Here is a 22,636-nt window from a genome sequence, read left to right on the forward strand (position 1 = left end):
ATCATCTAGATTCTAGCATATTGTAAATGAGAGTGCGTCTGTCTGTCTGCTAGCTTTTCACGGTCCATCTGTTTAACCGATTTTGATGTGGTTCAGTACAGAGTTACCTAATAGTACCTATCTACTTACATCCCGGGGATGGATATAGGCTACTTTTGTTTCGGAAATTCAAAGAGTTCCCAAAGGATTTTTTAAATAAACGCGGATGAGTCGATCTATTAAAACCTACATACTTACGTATTTTGTCCTTTTCTATCTTTGAAATCGGTCGTAAGGATTAAATAATTCAAATTCCGAACTACCCATGAAATACCTAATCCTCTCAATCGAAAACAGGAGGGGGAGTGAGATAGGTCGGGATTCAAAAATATATTTAGACTCGAAGCATCATAATATATTACTGATTTAGATTCAAAGTCTTAACTTAATTTCGAACACAGGTGTCCAAATTGTTACAAAACTGTCTATTTTTGGTTATAAAAACAAAACACTATCTATTGTTACTTAATACCTATAGATTTCGGGATAAACACTTCATTCGGGAGCTTTCTCGAATATTCCATATGGAAGTCATCTTACACCTTTATTATCTTTTATCTCCCAAAGCCACCATGATCCAAACTTTATAGTCGCTGATCGTTTCTTCCTGCTCGAGGGGCAATACGCAGAGAAACTTCCAGCTTTTATAAAAAATTAAAAAACCGACTTTTTTGAATTTTTTTTATTTAAGTACTGTACTAAAATATGCTATGCCTACTGTTTAGATACTAAGCTATTAGACTGATCGCGAGCAATTTACTTATCCATTGAGGAGTTCTGTTCTCTATCTCCGAAGATATTCATCAGATCTTCACCTTTATATGGGACCACCTTCAAAGTAAACCCTTTTAAACAAAAAAAATATGTCCAAAATCGTCCAAGCGTCTTTGAGTAATCGGACCGCATACGTAAAAAAAAGATTCCGACGAATTGAGAAGCTCCTCCTTTATTAAAGTCGGTTAAAATACAAAGGTCGTGCACGCGCTGGTTCTCTCTTTAAATGTACCTATCTAGGTACACTTTCCTACGAGTTAGTTGCATCTACAAAAATAAAAATGGCCATGTATTCTTTCCCTGTAAAACTATTATAATTTACATAATTTTCACATAACTTTACATAAGCTCGTATACAAGAAATATCTTTAATAACATCGTGTTGGTGTCACGCCCATAAATGGTTGGTGAAATTATAGTAAAAGTCGTAAAATCGCGGAAAATCGGTATAAATACGCATCTTGTAACTTATAGCTTCTTTGTAGCGATCGTTTAACTTATGTCATATCAATCTTGTTATGTAATTTTGTTATGCTATAGAAAATAACAGCTGGTGTAGAATCCAAAAATTTATTCTTAACTTAATTTTCTTTGGTAAAAGTATTTCTAGTAAGCTTTACAGGTCATAATATTATGTTTTTTTTAAAGATTAATTTTGTTATAAACTTGAACTTAATAAAAGTTTAAGTGAATAAAAACAATGTTTTTTATATAGGACACTATTAAATAATTGAATTGGGTCTAAAATACTAATAAATAAATTAAGTGCATTCAACGGAGCCCGAGGAATGTTAAGTGAATCAACAATTGCATCCCGCCAGCTCATTGCGGCTAAAAATATAATCCAAGTTCACAGAATTTGTCGTTTTATTCATATTGTACAGAAAAGGAAAACTAACTAACTTTGTTACGTACATCAATCATACACAGTTGATAAGACAACTAGTAAGAATATTAAATAATGCCATAATATAACCATCATCATCATCAGCCTGTGGACGTCCACTGCTGGACATAGGCCTTCCCTAAAGAGCGCCACCACACCCGGTCATCAGCCTTCCTCATCCAGCCACTTCCCGCCAGCCGCTTAATATCATCGGTCCATCGTGCTGGAGGGCGTCCCATACTACGTTGGCTTAAACGCTTAATATAACCATATTTTTAATTAATGTTTTTTTTTGACTCATAAAAATCATCATTTGCGAAAGAGTAACAGCCGAACTAAACTGTAGGTAAATCATTACTTATTTGACTTTGGCCAAACTCTAGATAAAGTTCTGAAAAACCTAGAAGTACAAAAATGATTTAAAAAAATATTTCTTCCCAATTCATATTATTAATTATTTATTAAAATAAATCGGAAAAATCTCTCCATAAGAGATACGAGTAAGTTGTACTTTGCGCACATTTTTTCACTGTAGTATTTAGTTATTGGTACATTAATAATAAATACATAATTATTAATTAGGCCTGTGCCCAGTTCTGTACGAGGTCCGGAAATACCTACCACGTTTTTTGGCTGACAAAAGTTTGAATTCTCTTAAATAAGTATGGAGTGACCCTGAACTCAAGTTCTGATAAAAGTGATGCCATATGGTTCTGAGCAAACTTTGAGTAACAGGCCCTTGGCCTCAATACGCGGACTATATAATATTATACGTACTGATTGACCTTAAAATATATTGTAAAGGAAAACATAATACTGTACTTTGAAATGTTGTTTAGCTTTTGCCTATTTCTTGACTTCTATATCTAACTACATTGGGCGATTTTTTTAATTTAGATTCAAGTTAGCTCTTGACTGCAATCTCACATGGTGGTAAGTGATGAATGTAGTCTCAGATGGAAGCGGGCTAACCTGGAAGGAGTATACCTAATTTAGTATCTAAGCTACACATCGTTTTTTTTATTATTCTCATACAAGTTAGCCCTTGACTGCGATGAGATCGTGTAAGTGTAAGTACCTGATGGTAAGTGATGATGCAGTCTATCACGGAAACTATGAAGGCGTATGGCAATTTCATTAAACCTGATTGGTTTCTATACGGCATCATACCAGAACGCGAAGCTCTTGGCGGCACGGCTTTGCCGGTAGGGTGGTAACCAGCCACGGCCGAAGCCTTCCACCATACCAGACCAGAGACAATTAATAAAATATAAAGTACCAAATGCCAGGAATCAAACCCGAGACATACATACATAACACATGGACACATAGTCTACTTGTCTTTGTATGTTTTTAACGGAAAAAAACATAAAAATAACATAAAGCCTAATCATCAGTAGGCAGTGCGGCGGGCGCGGTAACCTTCGCGAACAGATGTTCGCGGGAATGTTATAAGGTGGGTTTTCGCAAGCGCACTTATATGGCGAAACGGGTCATTGCTAGCCGAACGTGACCTTAGCCCGGCGCCTGGCTTCCACCGAGTGCCGACGTACAGATCACTTATCTTAGATCGGCGAGATTGACTGCTGAATTGATTTAGTGTTAGCCGTTTAGCTGATTTGTCGCCGCTTCGCACGTGTGGCCTTAACTATTAATCTATACCTACTAATAACAAAAGTTGTGTTAGCCTAGTGGTTAAAACGTTCAAACGTCCGCCTCCTAATCAAAGGTCGGGGGTGCGATCCCGGGCACGCACCAGCTTTAACTTTTCGGAGTGATGAGCGTTTTTGCTTTACCGGTGAAGGGAAATATCGTGAGGAAACCTACATGCCTGAGAGTTCTCCATAATGTTTCAAAGGTGTGTGAAGTCTGCCAATCCGAACTTGACCAGCGTGGTAGACTATTGGCATACCATTCTCATTCTGATAGGATACCCTCAGAAAGTGTGCTCAGGCTGGCGATAGGTTCATACACATGGGAAATAATCATACTTACTGTTTATACAGTATGTGTGTGGATGTAAATAAAGCAAAACACCAACAGTGAGCAATAACTCAATTTGTGTGTGACAGCTTGTTTCTTCACCGTTAAGTAAATTGTTTACTTTACTGTGTTCCAAGGTAAAGGAAATGGCGAGAATAATATTTTTTAGCTTCCTTTGTGTTGCATAACATCATCCACAACAAGTATATTTAAGGACGTCTTTGCAAAATGAATAGGTATCAAAATTGCACTACTACATAAGTACACTGCCCACACGCACACAGCTGCGTCAAAATGAGTGAATCGACTTGATTTTGATACTTTCATATTTTTATTTTATTTTATATTTGGTCATCTATTTTTTTTTTAACAGTTTTTTTTTTTAAATATGTATCTTGACAATAATACAGTAAGTAGAACAGTGCCTACAGACTAAGGGTCTGATGATGAAATATTTCACCATGACTTCTTGGCAATGAACAACATTTCCATGCTTATGAAATTATGAGCTTCTACTATGACTAAAATAATCTGAGAAGGATAGCATTACATTACCTCCCGACTTGATGAAATTGCATACTTTGGAACCTACTACTGGAACTCAGAGACGAATAGAGCTAGGTGTTTCGAGTTTGGGCTCATTTTCTTAGTCATGATGAGATCTTACCTCCGGATTTGTGGAGTGACCTGATGGTATACCTCGGAAGTCACTATTGGAACTCGGAGACGAATAGAGCTAGGTGTTTCGAGTTTGAGCTCATTTTCTTAGTCATGATGAGATCTTACCTCCGGATTTGTGGAGTGACCTGATGGTATACCTCGGAAGTCACTATTGGAACTCGGAGACGAATAGAGCTAGGTGTTTCGAGTTTGGGCTCGTTTTGTTAGTTATGACGAGATTATACCTTGAAACTTGTTGGAGTGCTCTGAAGGTATACTTCAAAAGCCACTATTGGACTTTCGAGTCGAGTAGAGTTAGATGTTATGAGTTTGAGCTTTCCAATAGTGACTTCCGAGGTATACCATCAGGTCACTCCACAAATCCGGAGGTAAGATCTCATCATGACTAAGAAAATGAGCCCGAACTCGAAACAGCTAGCTTTATTCGTCTCCGAGTTCCAATAGTGACATCCGAGGTATACCATCAGGTCACTTCACGAATCCGGAGGTAACATCTCATCATGACTAAGAAAATGAGCCCAAACTCGAAACACCTAGCTCTATTCGTCTCCGAGTTCCAATAGTGACCTCCGAGGTATACCATCAGGTCACTCCACAAATCCGGAGGTAAGATTTCATCATGACTAAGAAAATGAGCTCAAACTCTAAAAACCTAGCTCTATTCGTCTCCGAGTTCCAATAGTGGCTTCCGAGGTATACTATCAGGTCACTCCACAAATCCGGAGGTAAGATCTCATCATGACTAAGAAAATGAGCCCAAACTCGAAACACCTAGCTCTATTCGTCTCCGAGTTCCAATAGTGACTTCCGAGGTATACCATCAGGTCACTCCACAAATCTGGAGGTAAGATCTCATCATGACTAAGAAAATGAGCCCGAACTCGAAACAGCTAGCTCTATTCGTCTCCGAGTTCCAATAGTGACTTCCGAGGTATACCATCAGGTCACTTCACAAATCCGGAGGTAAGATCTCATCATGACTAAGAAAATGAGCCCAAACTCGAAACACCTAGCTCTATTCGTCTCCGAGTTCCAATAGTGACTTCCGAGGTATACCATCAGGTCACTCCACAAATCCGGAGGTAAGATCTCATCATGACTAAGAAAATGAGCCCAAACTCGAAACACCTAGCTCTATTCGTCTCCGAGTTCCAATAGTGACTTCCGAGGTATACCATCAGGTCACTCCACAAATCCGGAGGTAAGATCTCATCATGACTAAGAAAATGAGCCCAAACTCGAAACACCTAGCTCTATTCGTCTCCGAGTTCCAATAGTGACTTCCGAGGTATACCATCGGGTCACTCCACAAATCCGGAGGTAAGATCTCATCATGACTAAGAAATTGAGCCCAAACTCGAAACACCTAGCTCTATTCGTCTCCGAGTTCCAATAGTGGCTTCCGAGGTACACCATCAGGTCACTCCACAAATCCGGAGGTAAGATCTCATCATGACTAAGAAAATGAGCCCAAACTCGACAAAACCTAGCTCTATTCGTCTCCGAGTTCCAATAGTGGCTTCCGAGGTATACTATCAGGTCACTCCACAAATCCGGAGGTAAGATCTCATCATTACTAAGAAAATGAGCCCAAACTCGAAACACCTAGCTCTATTCGTCTCCGAGTTCCAATAGTGACTTCCGAGGTATACCATCAGGTCACTCCACAAATCCGGAGGTAAGATCTCATCATGACTAAGAAAATGAGCCCAAACTCGAAACACCTAGCTCTATTCGTCTCCGAGTTCCAATAGTGACTTCCGAGGTATACCATCAGGTCACTCCACAAATCCGGAGGTAAGATCTTATCATGACTAAGAAAATGAGCCCAAACTCGAAACACCTAGCTCTATTCGTCTCCGAGTTCCAATAGTGACTTCCGAGGTATACCATCAGGTCACTCCACAAATCCGGAGGTAAGATCTCATCATGACTAAGAAAATGAGCCCAAACTCGAAACACCTAGCTCTATTCGTCTCCGAGTTCCAATAGTGACTTTCGAGGTATACCATCAGGTCACTCCACAAATCCGGAGGTAAGATCTCGTCATGACTAAGAAAACGAGCCCAAACTGGACACATCTAGTTCTTCTAGTCTTCAAGTTCCTGTCGCAGCCTTCGAAGTTCACTATCAGATCACTATCATGCTCAAGAAAAAAATCCAGCTAACGATAAAATGTGATAATAGGTACATAATATTATCATTATTATCTTACCTTGCCAAAATATCAGCACAATCACGGAATAAGTACCTATAAATATCAGTTAGGGTTTTGTCGAACTATTTTGTGTTCGTACAGCGATCTTTTCCACATCAAAAAATTATAGCAACCGACGCAGAGACCACCCACGAAGGCGGCTGGCCGCTGACTGATATAATTTTGAAATCATACCATTGCCTGCCCAATATCAAAATAACCCTTAGTGCACTGTATTAAGGTTTGCGGTTGAAGCAAAATACGTGAAAAATTTATACACGATGTTTTTATTTATTTTTATACTATTATTAATATAATAATCCTATATTTTGAGGTGCACATTATGTGCTAACGGAAAATATTTATTAGAAGAATAAAATCCGTACGTAAACTGAGAAAAATGTACCTAAACTTGACCCTAAATCGTTAATTCTGCGTGGAAGAGGTGAAGGAAAATCGTTCTTATAGTATCAAAATTAATGATTTTATCAAAAAATTACTCGATCTCTGGAGATAAAGGACCAATCTATTTTTAGCAATCTGTAGTTCCAATTTACTTAGTATATTTTAGCCACAAAGCGTACCGAAAATCTATACAAGTGTGCAAATACGTCCTTAAGGAATTTTGCTGAATGGTAAGTAAATGAAAATTCTAACCTAAATGTATTCGTTTAGCTTTGTCTTGTTTTAAGTTAGTTTTACATCTTACAATTGTAAATTAAATATTTATAACCACCCGACTGATGAGCTGATAACATTCAAACGGCTGAACCGATTTTCTTAGATTATAGCTTAACGCTCTCAATCAAGCCACCTTTTAAACAAAAAAAAAACTAATTTAAAATCGGTTCATTAGCTTAGGAGCTACGACGCCACAGACAGATACACAGATACACACGTCAAACTTATAACACCCCTCTTTTTGGATCGGGGGTTAAAAAGATCATAACATCACAGCCTGTTTCACGGAACTCTATAGGTAGACCGAAATTGCACTGGATAAATCGAATTGGGTACCAAAATGCTAAAGCCATCGGATCGGATTCAAAAACAGAGGAAATAATTAAAACCAGACTGTAGCGCTAATATTAAGATTATGGCTTAGTGTTATGATAAGAAAACAGATCCTGATGACCTATATCTTGGTGGTGTTTGATTAAAAAAAAAGATAATCGCTATCGCTTATCAATTAAGCGTCTAGAAAATTGGTCAACGAGCGCTAAGTGAGTGCAATTGTGTAATTTCTATCAATCGACCGCAAGTTCGATTCGCCGATAGATAGCCACTTGGTATTCTTTAGTTACTGGTATAAATATCGAGTGTGTGTCTGTCTATGTGTGAAATATGAGTATTGAGTACCATCCGCACTAGGTCAGTGTTATTGTACTTAGTACTTACCTATCAAAAAAGTGACAGGGGTAGACAATGTCTTTATGTATCTGGTAGCTGATGTCCGCGAATTCACCCGTGTGGATTTGGATTTTTGAAAATTCGTGGGAACTCTTTCATTTTCCGGGATAAAAAGTAGCCTATGTTAAAAAAAATCGGTCAAAACCCAAAAGCGAGCCGGACTCGAAGTCATGTACAACACTTTTTTGTGGTGTAAGCACAAATAGACGGTTTTCGGATTATTCCGTTTACCTGTGCTCTCTTATCTCTATTAGATATACCTATATAGACTTTGATTCCCTTGACGTGTCTTGACAGACAGACTACGAAGAGAATGTTGAATGAATGAATGAATGAATATACTTTTATTGTACACCACAAAAATAGTACAGAAAAACACATAAAAAGCTCAACAAAATATAGGTACAATTTGGCGGCCTTATCGCTACCTAGCGATCTCTTCCAGGCAACCAAAATGGTCCAAAGGATATAGCTATAGATATTAGAGGTAGGTGGTGCAAGTATACATTTATATATAATATTAGGATAAATAAATACATAAATATATAAATAAATAAATAAATACATAAAAACATGTTAAAATTTAAATAATATACTACTATAAATATGTTCTTTTAGAAGGGAGATACGGAAACCTAAAAACGGTAAAAAATAATTCTATAACTTACCGATAGCGAAATCCAACAAAACACAGCACAGAACAGCACAGAGTTAGTCCACCATTGTCACATCACAGCACACACAATTATTTTTTCAATATTTTTCGAAATAACTTCACATTGTAATTATAGTTAAAGCGCACAGTTACTGAATTTAAGTTGTTTCGTAGAACCTGAAACAAACAAATTGTTTTATTTACATAAACTTATATTATTATAATTATTAATTAACAGTAAAGTACAATTATTTAGAAAAAGCATCTAAGTTAATTTTTAGGGTTCCGTACCTTATAAAGAAAAAAGGAACTCTTATTTATTATCAATATGTTGTCTGTCTGTCTATCCTTCTGTCTGTCGTGTCTGAGGAAAAAAATTGAAAATCGTGAATTTGTGGTTACTTTACAAAATAATTTAAAATATATTCACGAAAAAATTAATTTACCAAGTCACATAAAGATTACGTAGTCCGTCATTAGGTAACTTGCAGTGCTCTACATAAAAGAATTAGGGTATATAATTTTTTTTTAAATTATAAAATATTACTTGAATTTAGTAATCAGATATAATACTATTATGTTTAAGCAATTAATTTTTCATAGTAACAAAAATATTCATATTTTAAGAGTATTACTGAAAATTGTTATAACTAGCCCCCCGCTCGCCTATACACCTAGGTGACCTAGGGTGGCTGTTTTAGGGAGGATAAACGAAATAAGCCCATAATAATAATAATCCATACTATACTTAACAATATCATAAATGTGAAAGTGTGTCTGTGTGTAAGTGAATTTGACGAATTTTGGTACAGAGATAGCTCACATGCCGGGACGGACAGGCATTTATTGTCCCGGAAAATCAAAGAGTTCCAAGGGATTTAAAAAAAATCCACGAGGATGTCCATTTGATACAAAGATAGCTTGCATCCTGGAGACGGTCATAGGATATTTTTTATTCCGGTAAAGATAGAGACCCCACGGGATTTTTAACCCCCGACCCAAAAAGAGTGGTGTTATAAGCTTGACGTGTGTATCTGTCTGTGGCATCGTAACTGCTAAACTAATGAACCAATTTTAATTTAGTTTTTTTTGTTTAAAGGTGGCTTGATCGAGAATGTTCTTAGCTATAATCCAAGAAAATCGGTTCAGCAGTTTGAAAGTTATCAGCTCTTTTCTAGTTACTGTAACCTTCACTTGTCGGGGGTGTTATAAATTTTTAATTTACACTTGTAAAAAACCTTAATTTACGCGAACAACGTGGCGCGGGCATCGTCTAATAATAATAATTATATGGGTATCCATTTAGGTGTAAGGTTAGATTCTAACCTTACACCTAAATGGACCTCTGGTATATAATTAAATAATCTCTTCTCCAACGATGTTTTTCCCTTACCATAAACAGTATAGCAAAGAAGACCGATACCCATAAACGTTATCAACTTTCTATAAATACCGCGGCTCTACAAAGCGGGTATTTTTAACTGAGGAACTCTCGATGAGATATGTGGCGGTTCATTAAGATTATATACTAGTTTGTTTTAAATGTTTTTAGATTTATAGGATCTTATTGGATCACTTCATTGTCTGTCTGTCTGTCACGACCCGTCAGGGGAATCAAAACCTATAAGGACCTCACCTCAACGGAATCAAGAAATTCTGCCCTTTGATTGGTTCATTCGCTGTTTAGCTTTTTTCACAGCCATCAAAGGGCAGAATTTCTTGACGATAACGATAACCATGAATACGTTTTTCGTACACAATCAGGGGGCAGGTAGCAATATCATAAAGCACCAGAAAAAGGAAAAATCCCAAAACTTTGAATTCCGGTGACGTCACAAAAAAGTGTTAGTATTTCTCGTATACGATGAAGCGGAACCCTTCGTGTGCGAGTCCGACTTTTTTTGACCGGTTTTTAGGGTTCCGTACCTCAAAAAGAAAAACGGAACCCTTATAGGATCACTTTGTTGTCTGTCTGTCTGTCAAGAAACCTATAGGGTACTTCCCGTTGACCTAGAATCATGAAATTTGGCAGGTAGGTAGGTCTTATAGCACAAGTACAGGAATAAATCTGAAAACCGCGAATTTGTGGTCACATCATTTAAAAAAAATTAAAATGTGTTTCAATTTTCAAAATAAGATAACTATACCAAGTGGGGTATCATATGAAAGGGCTTTCCTTGTACATCCTAAAACAGATTTTTATTTATTTTTATGTATTAATAGTTTTTGATTTATCGAGCAAAATGTTAGAAAAATTGCCCGAGTACGGAACCATCAGTGCGCGAGTCTGACTCGCACTTGACCTTTTTTTTTGGATTTAATTTTTATCGAAAGTCTCAAAGGGCGTTAAGTAGTGAAACGACGACCTTCGATATGCTAATCACTACAGGTAGCTGGTAGGTCCGCGTGTGTTTATTTTATCTCACTTTCGGTGTTTGGGCGATTTTCACTTTTACTGATTATGCCCTAAACTAGGTTAGCTTGGAAATTGGAAATTTTTCAAGTAAAACTTCTTTGGACATTTTGACGGCCGCCCTGGCGTAGTGGTAAGCGCTGTGGTCTTATTAATGGGAGGTTCCGGGTTTGATTCCCGGCAGGGGTTTGGAACTTTATAATTTCTCTGATCTGGTCTGGTGGGAAGCTTCGGCCGTGGCTAGTTACCACCCTACCGGCGAAAGCCGTGCCACCAAGCAAATAAGCGTTCTGGTACGATGCTGTGTAGAAACCAAAGGAGTATGGGTTTAATGAAAAACTGCCATACTGACACACCAAAACTGACAGGAAACTTCTAACAAAATTTTCACTGGCAGGCGATAAATGTTAGTACCTACATTTGACGCAGATAGTCCTAGAGTAGCCCTATTTTTCCATGGTTTTACGTCAACATAGCCTCCTATTTGACATTTCATCGATTCAGGATCAAACCGAAAGTTCCCTCACTCTAGTTCACTCTAGTACCGGGCTAACTCAGTAGTATAGGTCGACCGATAAGAGAGATTTTAGATTATGGGTAGAGAGTAGAGGCAAATTCAGGTAAATAGCAAATATACTGAGCCTACGCTGTTTAATTACAATTTACACCATTCACAAGTCTACCAAATTTCGAAATACAGGTAGGCACCTCAGGCAAATATTCCGATAAATTCACACAAAAATGAAACGAGCTAGACGAGTTCCCGCTCGGCAAGCGCCTGCGCATCCCACGCGCGGCCTTGCGCCCACGCCCACGCCCAGCGCAGGTTTCCGAGATCCTAACGTTTACCTAGTACCTATTGGTGATAATAATAGTACTTTCTTTGAACAATATTGGCTCAACGAATGATTTCTTTAGTCAAAAAACCGGCCAAGCGCGAATCAAACTCGCGCATCGAGGGTTTCGTACTACAGTCGAGTTTTTTCGACATTACGCACGATAAATCAAAAACTATTATGTATAAAAACTATAACTATATAAATAAAATTCTGTTTTAGAATGTACAAGTAAAAAGCCCTTTCATATACCTATGCTACCCCACTTGGTATATTAATCTTACTTTGAAAGATGAAAATACTAAATACATTTTTGTTCATGAACACATTTTAATTTTCTATGTGATGTAACCACAAATTTACGGTGCCTTAGATATGCCTACCTGCCAAACATGATTCTAGGTCACCGGGAAATATCCTATAGGTTTCTTGGCAGACACGACATACAGACAACAAAGTGATCCTATAAGGGTACCGTTTTAGCTTTTGAGGTACGGAACCCTAAAAAAACAATTATATTTTTTAACCCTGATTTGAGCAATTTAAGTTAGAAAATCACACACAGAACTCATATAATAGTCCCTACCTAGTACCTAGTTTCATGTTAAATATTTATACTAGAAAGCCTACTTGTTCCAAAGAGATTCCCAATGCAGGTAAATAACTGACAATTTGCGATTTAAGGCTTCGTCTCGTTAACCTTTGCTCCGTCGTGGCCTATCAATGGGCATTAGCCATGTCAAATATTTGTAGAGCCCATGCTTAGGTAGGTACACCTTAGTAATTGCGTGGTAGCATTTCTAATGCGAAAGTTTGAAAAGCTAATAGGTAAGTAGCTTTACATATTTACGGACTAAGAGCCCGTGAGGACCAGACCGTCGTTATTTTATAAAAGCTGAATGTTTTTTTTAAAGAATATTAGCCATGCTAATCATGACGAATACTCCCCTTTCCCCTCCAATTAAGCGTAAAGCTTGTGCCAGGAGTGGGTACGACAATAGTGCAACGGGTGGGGTTTGAACCACCGACCTTTCGGAATTCAGTCCGCTCCTCGACCGTTGAGCTATCGAGGCTCTTAAACAACACACAACACAGGTAGGTCTTATAGCACACGTAAAGGGAAAAATCCGAAAACCGTGAATTATGTGGCCACATCGCAAAAAAACAAAATTAAAATGTGTTCATGAAGTATTTTCAACTTTCAAAGTAAGATTAATATACCAAGTGTTGTATCATAATATGAAATTTCTTTGACTGCACATTCTATAAAAACGGATTTTCATTTATTTTTATGGATAATAGTTTTCGATTTACTTATCGTGCAAAATGTCGAAAAAATACGACTGTAGTAGGTACCTACAGAACCCTTGGTGCGCGAGTCTGACTCGCACTTGGCCGTTTTTTTTAACTTTATATTTAAATTTATGATGGAAAAACAGTTCACTTTGTGTTTATTTGGATGCCCAGATACCTCAAAAATGCCTGAATAGGGCACTAGGCGCCAACATTAATTGACTCTTGCCTAAAAATTCCGCCAAGATATTAAAGTAGGTACCAAAGTATAAATAAATATAATATTACGAAGCTTTTTTCCATAACGTTTCCTGATCCAATGTAGACGAACTATTATGGCATCGAATTATTTACATAAAAATAAACCTTAAAATTTCAACAATAGATTTTATTATTGAATGCAGTTGTTCTGAAAATTCTTAATCGCAGTGTTAGGTGACAAATTGAATGCTGCAGCTACTGAAATTCAGTAAGGTCTTTAAGTTTAGAGTAGTAAGATTTAAAATTGATTACAGATTAGTTTGTCAACTGTAAAATAATTGTATTTGAACGGATGCGTTTCAAGTGTCGAACGTGAGGGGGATTTTGATTGTTTTTTTATTGGTTGACAGATATCGCGGGAAGGTGATTCCCGTCTTGGACATTTACACTAAGACAGGCCTGGGTTCAATTCCTGCTCCTCAACTTACTCCTAAAACAAGTGTAAATTAAAAATTTATAACACCCCCGACAAGTGAAGGTTACAGTAACTAGAAAAGACCTGATAACTTTCAAACGGCTGAACCGATTTTCTTGGGTTATAGCTATTCCGCGCTTACGATCCAAAGTATCTGAGTTTTCCAAAACATCATTTTCAAACAAATAATTATTTATCTAGGCAACGTCCATCTTGACAGCTTGACATTTGTCAATTGACATGATAATATTATGAACCTAACGGTTATCTAACCTTCTTTTCTACAAGAAAACTAGAAAAGAGCTGATAACTTTTAAACGGCTGAACCAATTTTTTTGGATTATAGCTAAGGACACTCTCGATCAAGCCACCTTTCAAACAAAAAAAAGTAAATTAAAATCGGTTCATTCGTTTAGGCGCTACGATGCCACAGACAGATACACAGATACACAGACACACAGATACACAGATACACACGTCAAACTTATAACACCCCTCTTTTTGGGTCGGGGGTTAAAAACAGAACCCTTTTAGGATCACCGTGTCTCTATCTGTATAGAAGTATTTGTCTGTCCGTCTGTCACAGCCAATACTCCGAACCTGTTGGACTAGCGCTTGGCTGCAGTCAGACCTGGTGTCAAGTGATGATGCGCGTAAGATGGAGCGTGCTTACCTAGATGCTTTAATTCACTCTTGACTTGAAGGTACCCATATTATAATTGGATGGGAAAACGGATGCTGCAAGGGCGTTGGATAACTCAAAATTTTAATTTCGGCCGCTAATAATTATTATTTCAAAGTAAAACTAAATAATTTATCTATTAATGATGATTTTTTCGCGATGTGGTTACGTTTAAAAATAATAGACAGTTAATTAAAAATTCAACAGCCAAAATGTAAAACGATTACTGCCAAGTGCACTCCTGAAATAATGCGAAATTAACTTTAAATTATATAGTATAAGGATGATAATGGATTAAAACATGTGTGCGTCTTATAAGGCACGAGTCGACCGTGAGTCAAAATGTACTGTGACTAATGCGAGGTTCCGACCTTAGTCAGGATAACTTATTGTTCGATGCGGTTTCACTTGAAGTTCACAATTCAATAGCTCTAACGACAGTTACTAAATACCACATTAGGGGTAAAACGTTGTAGGGGGTAGGTAAAATTTCCAAAAACCCTTTTGTTTTTGGAAATTTTACCCCTCATGCATATTATGTCTACAATGTGTCAAATCAAAAAAAAAAAAAATCAAAACATTTTATTTGCTTAAATGCGGGTTAAATAGTAATTACAATTTTATATTGGTATCACCACATTTGCCATGGAAATGGCGTGCAAATTACGTACATACATGAATCATTACAAGTTACCATCACTCAAAGTCCATAATAATATTATCTACTCAATTTTAAGTCAAAAAATTCTTTGAGCTCATAAAAATTGTGCATATTAAGCTCATTAATGTCCAGTTATAAAGTGCTCAAACGAAAGGACGTGAAACTACTGTTAAAAATAGTATTAAAAAATCTGATTTTTTATTTCTCCTTAAGTATATGTCAATAACTTAAGTACTGTCAGGGTTTATACTGTTTTTCGGGGAAAAAATACTTTAATTGAAAAAATACTGCAATTGCAAAAAATATATTGTACAAAACAAACAAATATTTACCGATTTTTTCATATTTTTTTTAAAGATAAAGAGTGTAGGTCACGTCTTTTCGTTTTGTGACATTCATAACTAAAATGAGATTAATATAACAAAATAAAACAAGATAAGATTAAAATTACCAAAAAATACGGGACAACTTTGAAGTTCGATTTCTTCAAAGGTGTTTTTTCAAGCTTCTTTTCTTTTCAACATAACAATTCTTTATCTTCGCAACATCAAGAAAAATTGCCTTTATAAGAAAACACGTTTGAGATAAAGTATAATATTTTATAGCCCGATCAAGTAAAACTACTAAACAGAAATAGTAGGTAAGTATCATGTAAGTACTTATAATATTAAAAAGCTAACACCTTTTTACGACCGCGTAAGGCAAAACTTCTTTGTTTTAACATCGTTGGATAATGTTGTTTTAAACAAGCGAGCATAAAGTTCGGTCACCTCAAAATAGCAAAATATTTTGTGTCGATTTTTTTGTAAAAGTGAGAAAAGTCGCTATCGAAAAAGATGAAAACTAAAACCCGACTGCGACCATCTTAAATAAACGCTGAAATATTAGAGTTAAATTGTTTTTCTGTCACTTGGTATATTTTAATGTTATTGTGCCTTTACATACATGAGCTCATTTTCTCCTCTTTAATTTGACATCCCACTCGGTACAATAAATAGTAAAAAAAAAAATTTGAGACCTCCGCTTTTTTAGATGTAACACCCGTTAGGTCAATTTTTTTTCGTATAAAATATAACCTATGTCACCCGAACCTTTACAACGAATCAATTGACACCTCATACATCAAAATCGGCCCAGTAGTTTAGGCACGACAGTGGAACACACAGAATCTGGATACAAACATACATACTTATATAGACTGCTAAAATCACAACCCTTCCTTTTGGCTTTGCCGCAGTCGGCTAAAAATCCAGAAATTGGTTACTGAAAAGTCTGATGAGGTATAGTATTTTTGAACTATTTCGCAACTATTTTACTAACTATACTATTACTAACTACATATAATATGTATACTTCTATGTCGGTTTCTTTGGTTCTCCTACGAGTCTCTCATTTCTGATTTGATCACGAAGCTGAACTGGCTAATGGTCAGGGCACATAGTTCAAAAGTACGATAGACCTTGGGTTCCCATCTAAAATGGTGAGCTCGCATCATAAGGCGCTGCGATAGAAGAGCCTCCCTAGGTGTGAAGAGCACGAGCGACGCTGGATTCAGGCGGCGCAAGGCGCGTGTGGAAATCCCTACGAGACACCTATGTCCAGCTGTGGAGTCTATCGGTTAATAATAATGATGACGATAAAGTAATCGAGTGACTTGATCCTAAACGACTAAACCCGTGGTTACTTCTAAAGTTATGTCTCATTAGAACAAAACTGATCCAGTTGGCCATCTTTAAAACTGATTCTTTGACATATTTTACTTCTGGGCGGCGCTGGGCTGTGACGCATTCACATTAAATCCTTTCTTTTATAGTTAAAGTTAACACTAAAGAAGTATTTAGGAGGAATCTACAATGTTTCCGAAAATCCATTTTATGAAATGACCGAACTTTATTGCACGTCAGTTTGTTTTTGCCAGCAAAGCCTAGTTCAGAAATGTCATTTGAAATTTCAATAAGTAGGTCTAAATCTAAATAGATGTAGGTATTTTCTGAAAAAGTTCTAAACCACAATTTTATTAATATTCAAGATATAATAAAGATATTTCTTTTCCGATGCAACTTGTCATTTTACTGTATGCCCAGGTGTAATCATTTCGTTCATAATATCTGAATTTTGATATGATTGTGGATTGCAACGTTTTTCAGAGAATACGTCCAAATATTATTAAGATGGCCCACTTAATTTTGATGAAAATTAATATTCGGTTTGCCCGTTTGATCTATTTCGGAGTTGGGACGAGGAAGCGATGGCCCTTAGAATGTGACCCAGCTATATTTATGGCACGTAGCGAAACGCGGACACCTTCCGTCGGTGGCAGTCAGTGGCTACCGACATCCGTCTTTACTAAACATTAGCTCCATACCCCACTGGAATTTTAACAAGGGATTGTGCTGTTATTTGCTTTTTTTTTTTAAATATTAGCCATGCTTATCATGACTAATACTCCCTTTTCCCCTCCAATTAAGCGTAAAGCTTGTGCCAGAAGTGGGTACGACAATAGTGCAACGGGTGGGGTTAGAACCATCGACCTTTCGGAATTCAGTTAGCTCCTCAACCGTGGAGCTATCGAGGTTCATTAATTAAACAAGTGTAAATTAAAAATTTATAACACCCGCGACAAGTGAAGGTTACAGTAACTAGAAAAGAGCTGATAACTTTCAAAAGGCTGAACCGATTTTTTTGGATTATAGCTAAGAACACTCTCGATCAACCACCTTTCAAACAAAAAAAAAACCTAAATTAAAATCGGTTCATTAGTTTAGGAGCTACGATGCCACATACACAGATACACACGTCAAACTTATAACACCCCTCTTTTTGGGCCGGGGGTTAACAAATTTTTCACAAGGGACTACAATCTTATTTTTGTGGTACTAAATGACCCAAATTGATAAGTAGCCTTTTGGTAAAGACGTCGGTCTGAGGCCTCCTATTCCGGGTGCCCTGGGTTCGAATCCGGACACGCACCTCTAACTTATCAGAGTTATATTCGTTTTAAGCATTACGTATTAGGTACTTGCTTTAACGGTGAAGGAAAACATCGTGAGGAAACTTACATGCCTGAGAGTTTTCCATAATTTTCTCAAAGGGGTGTATAGTCTGCCAATAAGCACATGGCCAGCGTGGGCTTTAACCAAAACCTTCTAGTTCTGAGAGGAGATTCATGCTTATTAAGACAACGATGAGTTGATAATGGTGTGAAAGTTAAAGTTTTTCTCATGCCATTGAGTTATCAAGCCTTTTTAGCCATTTCTAAGGTCACAAAACATAATGAACTCTAAGTACGTATCAGAAATAAGCTGAGGGCAGGTATTGAACTGTAACTTAGTTTTAGTAATGAATCATAAGTAGAACTTAGAATAATTTTACTTACTAGCCTATAGGCTAGATAGTAGTAGGAATAAAGCTGTCATTGCCAGAACTTTATGGCAGAAAAAACTTTTAAGCTGCGTAGGACGCTACTCATCTGTATAATGTCTGGCTATTCAAATAATGTTTTATGTATTACGGTTTATAAATCAGCCATTAACGACCAATATACATCGAAAATGGTCCCATATTAACCCAAATCTCAAGAGAATCGGTAGACCCACAAACCTAGTTTATACATTTGAGTACCTAACCGAATATCACAGATATCTACTGAATTATTCATAAAGGGCTATTGGGACCAATCGAGATCCCAATGCGATAAGATTGAATGACACCATCCTATAGTTAACGTGAATAAGTTCTGATTTATCGAAAACTAGCTTATGACTGCGACTTCGTCTGCGAGTACCTACTACACAAATTTTAAACCCGTATTTTACCCCCTTACTTAAGGGTTGAATTTTTAAAAAACCTTTCTTAGAGGATACCTGCGTGAAAATAAATATTTGCATGCCAAATTTTAGCCCGATCCATTCAGTAGTTTGAGAGCGTTGATAGATCAGTCAGTCAGTCAGTCAGCTTTTCCTTTTATACGTCATTAGGAGGGCATTGTATAGAAGCAGGCGTTACTTTGCGGAAGTCCATGATATACCTATATGGAATCAAAAGCTTAATTGGCTATAATCCGCTAAAAAAAGATAGGATACTTTGCGATTGTGCATCGTAAGATCATCATCTCCTGAGGATGCTACGGTGTCGGTGCGACACGTAGGTCGAGGTGGATTTGTGTGGTGTTGCGTGGGGCTTGCTTGGTGGCTGGCTTTTCCTGCATACTTAACAGTGGGAGGGCGAGTGGTGTATGACGCATACTGCATGTTGTGCCATACAGATTCATGTTTTATCAGCGGATTATAGCAAACTAAGCTTTTGATTCCTTGTAAATTAGGAGGACCATAAATAAAAACTTCAAAAGGGTGCTCTTTTTAGGGAGTATAATATAAAAAAAATTGTAGTTAAAATTTTACCCAAAGGATGCCAACTTATTACTAAGTACCTCCGCTGTCCGTCCTTCTGGCCGTCGAATCAAAGCTTCGTTATGTTTTCTCGTCCAAAATTCCTCAGCGCTTGAAGATCAAAGTCTTCGAACAATGCATCTAACTATGGGCCTCATAAGAAAGCTCAGTCACTCAGCGGGTGATGGTGAGAGCTATGCTTCGCGTTTCTCTAGGTTATCAATTTTTTTAACTTTCTGTTTTAAATTTTGGAACTTTAAAATAAACTGGCCAAGTGAGAGTGGCCAGACTCGCGTACCGAGGGTTTCGTACTCGGGTATGTTTTCCAACATTTTGCACAATAAATCAAAAACTATTATGCATAAAAATAAATTAATATCTGTTTTACTTTGAAACACACATTTACGCATTTTAATTTTTTTTTGTGATGCAACCACAAATTCACGGTTTTCGGATTTTTTCCTTTATTTGTGCTATAAGACCTACCTACCTGGTAAATTTCATGAGTCTAGGTCAACGAGAAGTACCCTATAGGTTTTCTTGACAGACACGACAGACAGACAGACGAACAGACGGACAGACAGACAACAAAATGATGCTATAGGGATTCCGTTTTCCCTTTCGAGGTACGGAACCCTAAAAACGATAAGCTTCTAGATTGGTCCCTAAACGGTGTCGCGAATGCATCTGTCCCTGTGACCTGGTCGCACCTGGCCTCAGCGGCTTATATATAAAATGTTTTGACCCGAGATTTCTCTTAAATAGCTACTGAACGAGTTTCGCTTTCATTTTATATTTTATTTGATCTTGAACTTGTATTTTTGTGTCATAGTAGCTTTTGGTAGCAGCTTCGCACGCACGCACTTAAAAGCCAATTTTTTTACGTATAAATAATTTGACAATTTAGGTATGTTAGCGACATTGCCTTTGCCTAGAGTTGAATTTAAAAAAAAGAAAAGACAATTGGGGAGAGATAGAGAATGGCGGCAAGAAAAGTGGTTGTTATTGATTTGAAGCAGAAAAGATTGGAATTTCTTAATATGTTTATTATGTTTTCAATAAGTTAGTGCTTTAGAATTAAAGTTAAAGTTTATCATGCGTTGTATAGCTATGGAATAAAGTCAGTTCTTATGAGTTGAGGTTGTTTTGGTACTTGATTCGAGTGTATTTTGAAAATCCTTTGTTTTCCGAGGTATAAAGTAACCTTTACCAAATAGACGATGTCCACAACACGATTCATCTAGGTGAATTTAGGTTTTTTAGAAATTCCGTGGAAGTTTCTTGATTTACCGGTACTAAAAGTAGCCTATTTCCGTCAACGAGATGTAAGTTGTTTTTGTACCTACTTAGCGAGGGTCAAAATTGGTTAAACGGAAGGAAATAGAAAATAATTAATGTGGTAAATTAATTTGACGATTCAAAACCACTCGTAAAAGTTGAATGAAAATCTATTATATTCTATTAATTATTGATTTTGTTCTTTTTGACTTGTTAAGGGTGTTATTTTTTTATTTAAAAAGGATTTCTGCCGTTTACTAAACTTTGAAAGTATTTAAATTCTTTAACTTGTACCTACCATGTACCTACTTGTAAGATATCTTGCACTAGTTTGATGGAGCCTGCAACATACAAGTTCACACGTGGGACGGGTATGATAAAAAGCAAAAGCTGACATTGACAGTTACAAGTGAGTTGTCAGACAAAACCGGATCAATCCCACGCGCGGTCATGTAGGCATGTGTTAAAGTAACTACTGGTTTCGGTGGAACTACTCGCCAATATTTAAAATTATTTTCTGTTTTAGGGCTAATTCGCACGAGAGCTTTTTTAACGTCGTTTAGGGCTTAGGGTTTCGTACCCGAAGGCCTCATTCGCACGAGAGCTTATTTAACGGCCGTCAAAAAAGCGTTCAAATAGAACAAATGCATTCCCAAGTATCTGTTCACACGTCAACGCTTTTTTAACGCTCGTGCAAATTAGGGCGAAGGTTTCCAACGGGACCCTAAACTCAAATTCAAACTCAAAATCAAATAGGTACTTATCTACTATTGTACCTTTTGATAGTCAGAATTGTTAGATTTGTAAGATGATATAGAGGTGATAATTAAATACGTAAACTTAAAACTAAAGCAACGAGGGTTCCAAACGCGCCCAGGACTGAGAAGAGACCACAACGAATTCAGCCTGGTCTTTATTATTATTATACTAAGCCTCCGCTGTCCGTCTGTCTACCAGTGAGCTGTATCTATCTCATAAAGCGTAATAGATAAAGAGTTGAAATTTTTACGGTGGCATTTTCATAGGCTTTGCATTGCGTGCATTGAGCTATTTACACTTGGGCATTCATGTCCTTAAGACCCTCCCCCAAAAACTAGGTATTATTGGAAATTAACTGTTTTCGCTAATAATAGCCTCAATAGCTCAACGGTTGAGGAGCGGACTGAATTCCAAAAGGTCGGCAGTTCAAATCCCACCCATTGCAACTTGCACTATTGTCGTACCCACTCCTGGCACAAGCTTTACGCTTAATTGTAGGGGAAAGGGGAGTATTAGTCATGATTAGCATGGCTGATATTCTTTAAAAAATATATTTATATATATAAAATACAGCTGTTCTAGTTATCTGTTATCAACAACCTTGCCATATCTTGAGTTTATCTCAAAAATCCATTACGTTGTTATCAGTTTCAAATAAACTCCGCCATCTACTGATATCAGTCAATTTACACCATACAGACTGAATATAGGTAATTTTTATCGGGTTTCCTATATAAATTTTCATAAAACACTAACTGTTTACATAGGTAGGTAGGTACGTTAATTAAGTTTTATGTATATAATGGTACTGATCGCAACTAAATTTTAGACTATTCGCATCTTTTTCTTACCAATGTACACCTACCTAATAAGAAAGGGACAGACAAACTTAATTTAATTTAGAACTGTGACACGTCTTGAATTTAGGCGCCAGTCGTTACCTAGGCATAGCACTAAAATTAAGAGTCTTTAACATAAAATTCATTTTCCGGCCTATTTTATATTTATATTATATAAGCTTTTCT

At 36.9% G+C, this 22,636-nt stretch overlaps 1 protein-coding gene and 1 long non-coding RNA gene across 2 annotated transcripts in view; one reads left to right on the forward strand and one right to left on the reverse strand.

Moving 5' to 3' along the window:
* Positions 1 to 22,636, reverse strand: part of LOC123876959 (inverted formin-2) — a 97,382-nt gene that overhangs the window by 73,031 nt on the left and 1,715 nt on the right. Inside the window, exon 2 of the mRNA XM_045923414.1 lies at positions 8,639 to 8,802. The gene's annotated coding sequence lies outside the window, so the exon portion shown is untranslated. The remainder of the gene's footprint in view (positions 1 to 8,638; positions 8,803 to 22,636) is intronic.
* On the forward strand, positions 1,973 to 18,351 carry LOC123876982. The gene is made up of 3 exons (XR_006798467.1): positions 1,973 to 1,983; positions 3,792 to 3,797; positions 18,202 to 18,351. It is a non-coding gene; the product is annotated as an uncharacterized LOC123876982 (long non-coding RNA).

Source organism: Maniola jurtina, chromosome 22, assembly GCF_905333055.1.
Source record: "Maniola jurtina chromosome 22, ilManJurt1.1, whole genome shotgun sequence".
NCBI lineage: Eukaryota > Metazoa > Arthropoda > Insecta > Lepidoptera > Nymphalidae > Maniola > Maniola jurtina.